Genomic DNA, 6,000 nt, shown 5'->3' on the forward strand with positions numbered 1-6,000 from the left:
ATGACTTCTTGTCATCCTTCATCTAGTAGAAAACAAATATATTACTAAGAGCATACTGAGACTTCTTGTCATCCTTCAAGAATATAAAGAGGTTAGACCATTACTCTGTCATGTGGCCAAGCAATGCATCTCCCACGAGCCTCTAGAATGGTGGTGACCCCTTCATATGGACGGGGTAGTATAGCATTCCTCATAAACACATGGTTAACAACCACTTCACAGAACTGCATGCCAAGAGCAGTACCCCCAACAATAGCCCTTGGGTTCTTTGTTTGAACAGTAGCATTTGCCACAGCAACTTCATAGGGCCTTACTACATTATATAGTATCACATCTCTGCCACCCTGAAGCATAAAATATATTTTAGTAGGGTAAAAATACTAATATCAATGCAATATGGTCTGATTCAGCTTAAAGGCATAGCAAGAACACAAAGGAAATTACCTCATTATGTTGCTCCTCTCGAAGGACCACTCATCTACTCAGAAAAGTCATCATCATCATATAACCTCTTTATAGTCTCAAGGACACTTAGTGTCTCAGCTATTTTAGCCTCTAGTTTTTGCATATCACTGATACGAATAGTGGGTGAGTAGATCTTCTTGAAGAAATTGCTCACACGAATTAGTGCTACACTTACTCTTTCTGGCAGTATATTCTGAACAGCAATGGGAAGTAAGTGCTGCAACAATATGTGGTTGTCATGGCTCTTTAATCCAATTATCTTCTTCTCCTTAACTTGCACATTACGACGCATATCAGATGCATAACCGTCTAGGAACTTCACATCCTTCAATACTTGGCAAAATGCTTCCCTATCATCAGGACTCATTGTAAACTGTGTTGGAGGTAAATAAAAGTTATCTTCTACACTAACAGGATGAAGATTACTTCTAATGCCAAGCTTCTGGATGTCCAAGCGAGCATTTAAGTTATCCTTGGATTTTCCATCGGTGTCCAAAAGTGTGTCAATAATATTCTGACACACGTTCTTTTCTATGTGCATAACATCAAAATTATGCCGTAGAAGTAGGTCTTTCCAATATGGCAACTTAAACCAAATGGATTTTCTTTTCCAAACAGTTGGTGGCTCATTAACTTTCTTGCGTTTTCGCTTGGATGGCTCCTCTGTAGTTGGATTGCACTAACGCTTGGCTGGCTTCTTGGTTACTGGGTCCTTTCCGAAGGTTGTGCATATATTGGCTGTCAGCTCCAATATTTCCTCTCCACTAAGAGGTCTAGGTGCTAGCCTAAGTTCTGTAGTACCATCAAATGAATCTGCATCAAACCGAAACTTGTGTTCGGCATCTAAGAATCTATGATGGCCCATGTAGACACACTTGCCTCCCTTTTTTAGTTGGAAAGAACATGTATCTAAGTGACATTCAGGACATGCAACTTTGCCAGAAGTGACACATGCCACCAAATAACCTAGACCTGGAAAATCAGATATGGTGCAAACTATGGCAGCACGTAGTTGGAAGAGTTCACGCTTAGAAGCATCATATGTTCTTACACCATGAACAAACATTTCTACCATATCATCCACCAACGGCTCAAGAAAGAATTCCATATCACCACAAGGTGCCTTAGGTCCAGGGATCAACAAGGATAGGATGAAATTTGATTGCTTCATACACTTCCAAGGTGGAAGGTTGTATGGGATCAAAATAATAGGCCAAATGCTATAAGTTGATTTCATGGTCCTAAAAGGATTAAAGCCATCGCTAGCTACAGCTAGTCTAAGATTTTGACTCTCTGATGAAAATACTGGATGCTTAGAGTCAAAATCTTTCTAGAAAGGAGCATCAGCAGGATGCCTCAACAAACCATCTTGTGTGCGTTCTTCATCATGCCACCTTGTGTCACTTGCTGTTTTTTAGCACATAAAATACCATTGCAGCCTTTTCTTTATAGGGAAGTAACGCAGAACTTTCATAGGAACCCTATGCACATGTTTTCCACTAGGACTACTGTTTTCTGATTTCCATCTTGAAGTTTCACATTTTGGACATACATCTTTCTTCGCATGCTCCTTCCAAAACAGTATGCAATCATTCTCACATGCATGAATTTTCACGTAACCAAGTCCTACACCTTTTGCCATTTTTTTAGCAGCATTAAAGTTTTTTGGAAGTGATGACTCTTCAGGTAAGACATCCTTAAGTAACTCTAATAGCATGTCGAAGCTTTTGTTACTCCATCGCCCAACGAATTTGATATGCAGTAATCTTACAATGAAACGTAGCTTTGAGTACTTGCAACCTTGATATAGCTCCTTGCCAGCATCTTCTACCATTTTGTAAAAAGCTTCCATATCCTCATCGTGCTGCTTCGTGTTGTCTACTTCTAAGTCCCCCTGGACATCTAAACCCCCAGCTATGTCTTGAAGTAAACCAGAAATGTCATCCTCTTCATTTGGGTCCCCTACTTCTACCCTTTCATGTTGGCTGCTGTTTGTGAAAAAACTGGAACTAGGTTCACCATGATTCACCCATGTTATATACCCATCTGTAAATCCCTCACATATCAAGTGCTCAAGTACAATACTACGGACACTCCAACAAGAGTTCTTGCATGCCTTGCAGGGACACAAAATCTGATTTCCTTTTGCTGAATTACTAAAGGCAAACTCTAAAAACATATCCACTCCTTCTCTATACACAAGGGTTTGCCTACAAATGATGATCAAGATATCAGACCAAACACCCTATGCATGCAGATTCTAGTATATGGTCATAGGTTTATTATGTACCTAGGCTGATCCATCCATGTTTTATCCATGACGCACCTTTTACAAAATGCAGTGTCAAAATAGTGAAATATTACTCTCAAAATAAAAAATCATTCAGTTCAGATTGGGTTGTTCAACAAAAAAATAAAGATCATGCCAAACAATTGTCCAAATTAAATCAATTTCACTACACTTGATGCTAAAAAATTATCTCACCACAAGCCATCAATAAGAACTATAGGGGAAATTTAGTCCAGTTTTAAGAAACCAAATCATCACATCACAGATCACACACAACCTGCAATTCTAAGCCAAATGCAGAGACAAAGTTCATAAGAAAAGGAAAGCATACCAATTAAGCAATGACAGTAGACAGTAGAAGATCTTGATTGTGTTGTGTATAAGATCTTGAATCCTACTGGTTCCTCTGCAAAATCAACTAAGGCAGTAAACATCGCATCTAAATTGATTCTCCAAAGAGGGGAAGAGATGGCGGGCAAGAGAAGTAACCCAAACCTTGAATCTTTGTAGCCTTTCTCACCTTTGTCTACTCCATTCTGCATCCAAGAAAAAAAATACAAAAAAAGTAAGATGTGCCGAAACCCTAGCACGCAGGGGAATGGGGATGAGAGGAAGGGGATGCGGAGATAACGCACTTGGATGCGGAGGGGAATGGGGATGCAGCGGCGGCACCGCTCTTGCTGGTCGGCGGTGGGCTAGGGTGACGGCGGGCTGGGGCGACGGGGGGCTAGGGCAGCACCGTCCGTTGGATTCGGCGGCGGGGGCCTACTGTTGTAGGCTGCGGGGCTCTGGCCAGGGACGACTTCGGCGCCGGTGGGATTGGGAGGCGGCTCCGACGGGATTGGGAGGCGGCGATTTGGGCGTCAGGGGTGCCGAGTACTAGTCTCTGGCAGCGGCTCCTAGCGGCACCCGGCAGCGGAGCCCTACTGGCAGCGCCCGGCGGCGGAGCTGTGGTGGCGGCGCCCGGCGTCAGAGCTGTGGTGGCGCGCGGTGCCTGCGTGAGTGGAAAGGGGAAGGGAGCAAGAGACGTACGAAGGGTTGCGTGAGTGGAAAGGGGAAGGGAGCAAGAGACGTACGAAGGATTGGCAGAATTAGTGGCCTCAACTTAGCGTTTTCTCGATCAAAAAAATGTTTAGCCTTTTAGCTCCCGTGCCCAGTACTGTTTTGGAGCGCGGTCTCCCGCCCACAGCGCGTACCCCTTCGCCGACACTTGGACAGTGGTTTAGGTAGGCTATGACGACACTTTTTTTTGTCTAACAACTTTCGCCGACACTTTATGTGTTGGAAGGAGAAACGCCGACATATAAGTTGTAGCCTTATATTACTATTGCCGACATTTTAAGTGACGCTAAAAAGATAAAGAATTGCCAACACATTACTTGTTGTGAACACATGATTGTAGGCAAAAGTGGATCATGGTTTAGTGCACGAACCGGCAGTGATAGTATCAGTATTATTTTTTAGCTAAAAACCAGTAATGATGATCCAATATTGCTGTCCGTTTTTGGCTAAAACCGACAGTCAGTGTCGGTTGGTCCTATCACTATCGATTTTAGCAAAAAAAAAAAAAAAAAAACCGACACTGATGGACCGAGAGGCACTATCAGTCTATCACTGCTGTTTTTTTAAGAAACCGGCCGTGACAGTCTACCACTCAAAGTCACTTATGTAGCAGTGAACGACCCGCACTTGCAATCGAAAGGAGAAATAATTGATTTGACTGCTGAGTACACGATATCCTATCAAAAAAAAAAGAGTACACGATATTTATGTGGTGTGGCAACAGCGAGCACGGTGCTTGTCATGTTTGAGATGACGTTGTTTTCACGCTCATATTAGCACTACCTCTCTACTCGACCTCTACCTCCTTTTTCTCTTCACCGTCCGTTGGCACTGAGGCAATTGATAATAATTCACAGATGAGAGGGAAAGGTGACCAGAGGAATCAAATGGCACCGATGTGACTAGCTACGGTACTAGCCACTAGCCACTACAGTGCCAACGAGTTATGCACGTTTTGTTGTTTTCATTGGTTTATTTATAGATGATGATGGGGCCTCTAGGGTGCCCACGAATTATGCACGTTTACTTATTTAATTCCATTGGTTTATGTTTATAGATAGATGTGTCATATATAAAGAGATGGGAAAACGGGGACTTACATTTGGGCGGTAAAACGAGTTTTTTTTCCTCTGTGATCTTTTATGGTGTAAAAAAGATGGCTCACAAACAACGGTTCTTTTGGAAGACAAGCATGCGAGAAAGTATACCTGTTTGCTACAAAGATGTTACTATACCCGGAGTCACTAGAACCTCACCTACCGTCCGGACATCCGGACAAATCGGATCATCACATGTTCCATCTATCCGGAAAAGTTATTTTCATCCTATTAATTATTCGTATCCATAAAAATTATCTTCTTATATGCTCTGTTAATTATTATTTTTTAATTCCACGTCTTGAACACTCGTACGATCGCACGTTCCACTTTCCCTACCTCCACGAGGAGATGGTGTCATCGACCTCTCTTGTCAGATGTTATGTAGATTACAATTTTACTTTGTTGCCCAACTAACGTTGCAACATCTAACTATGGGCCTTTTATAGAAATAAAACACATGTACACACGGGACCGCATGCGCATGCTCTTGCTCACGAAACATTTGCAACATGAAAACACTTTATGTAACATACGTCTGATACAGATGAAACATTTGGAACATACACTTGCATGTGTATAGTCACTGCAACATATGCAACATCAAGATAAAAGCACTTGCAACATAGGTCTGAAGTAAATGAAACATTCTGAATAGATGCTTGCAACATACATGTATAGCCATTTCAACATATGCGACATCTAGGTCTACTTTTGCAATATCCGTATCGCGCACATAGGGGCCGCCTTCGCCTGCGGGGACAACCTGTGCCTACTCATGAAACACTTGCAACATGAAAGCACTTTCTGCAATATACGTCTGAAGCAGATGAAATATTTGAAACATACGCTTGCAACATATGTATACAACCACTGCAACATATGTTATAGCCACTGCAACATATGCAACATTCAGATAAAAACACTTGTAACATATGTCTAAAGTAGATAAAATATTTTGAATAGACACTTGCAAAATACATGTATAGCCATTGTCGCAACATATCTAACATTCATATCTACTTTTTTGCAACATCTATATGGAACACATGCAACATACATCTCAAATATCTGAAACACTTGACA

The 6,000-nt window shown here is 41.9% G+C and overlaps 1 pseudogene; it reads right to left on the reverse strand.

Annotated features, from left to right (window-relative positions):
• Nucleotides 1–478: 478 nt before the first annotated feature.
• On the reverse strand, nt 479–2,784 carry LOC136465229 (uncharacterized; annotated as a pseudogene).
• Between the last annotated feature and the right edge of the window lie 3,216 nt (nt 2,785–6,000).

The sequence above is a fragment of the Miscanthus floridulus genome, chromosome 7 (genome assembly GCF_019320115.1).
Source record: "Miscanthus floridulus cultivar M001 chromosome 7, ASM1932011v1, whole genome shotgun sequence".
NCBI lineage: Eukaryota > Viridiplantae > Streptophyta > Magnoliopsida > Poales > Poaceae > Miscanthus > Miscanthus floridulus.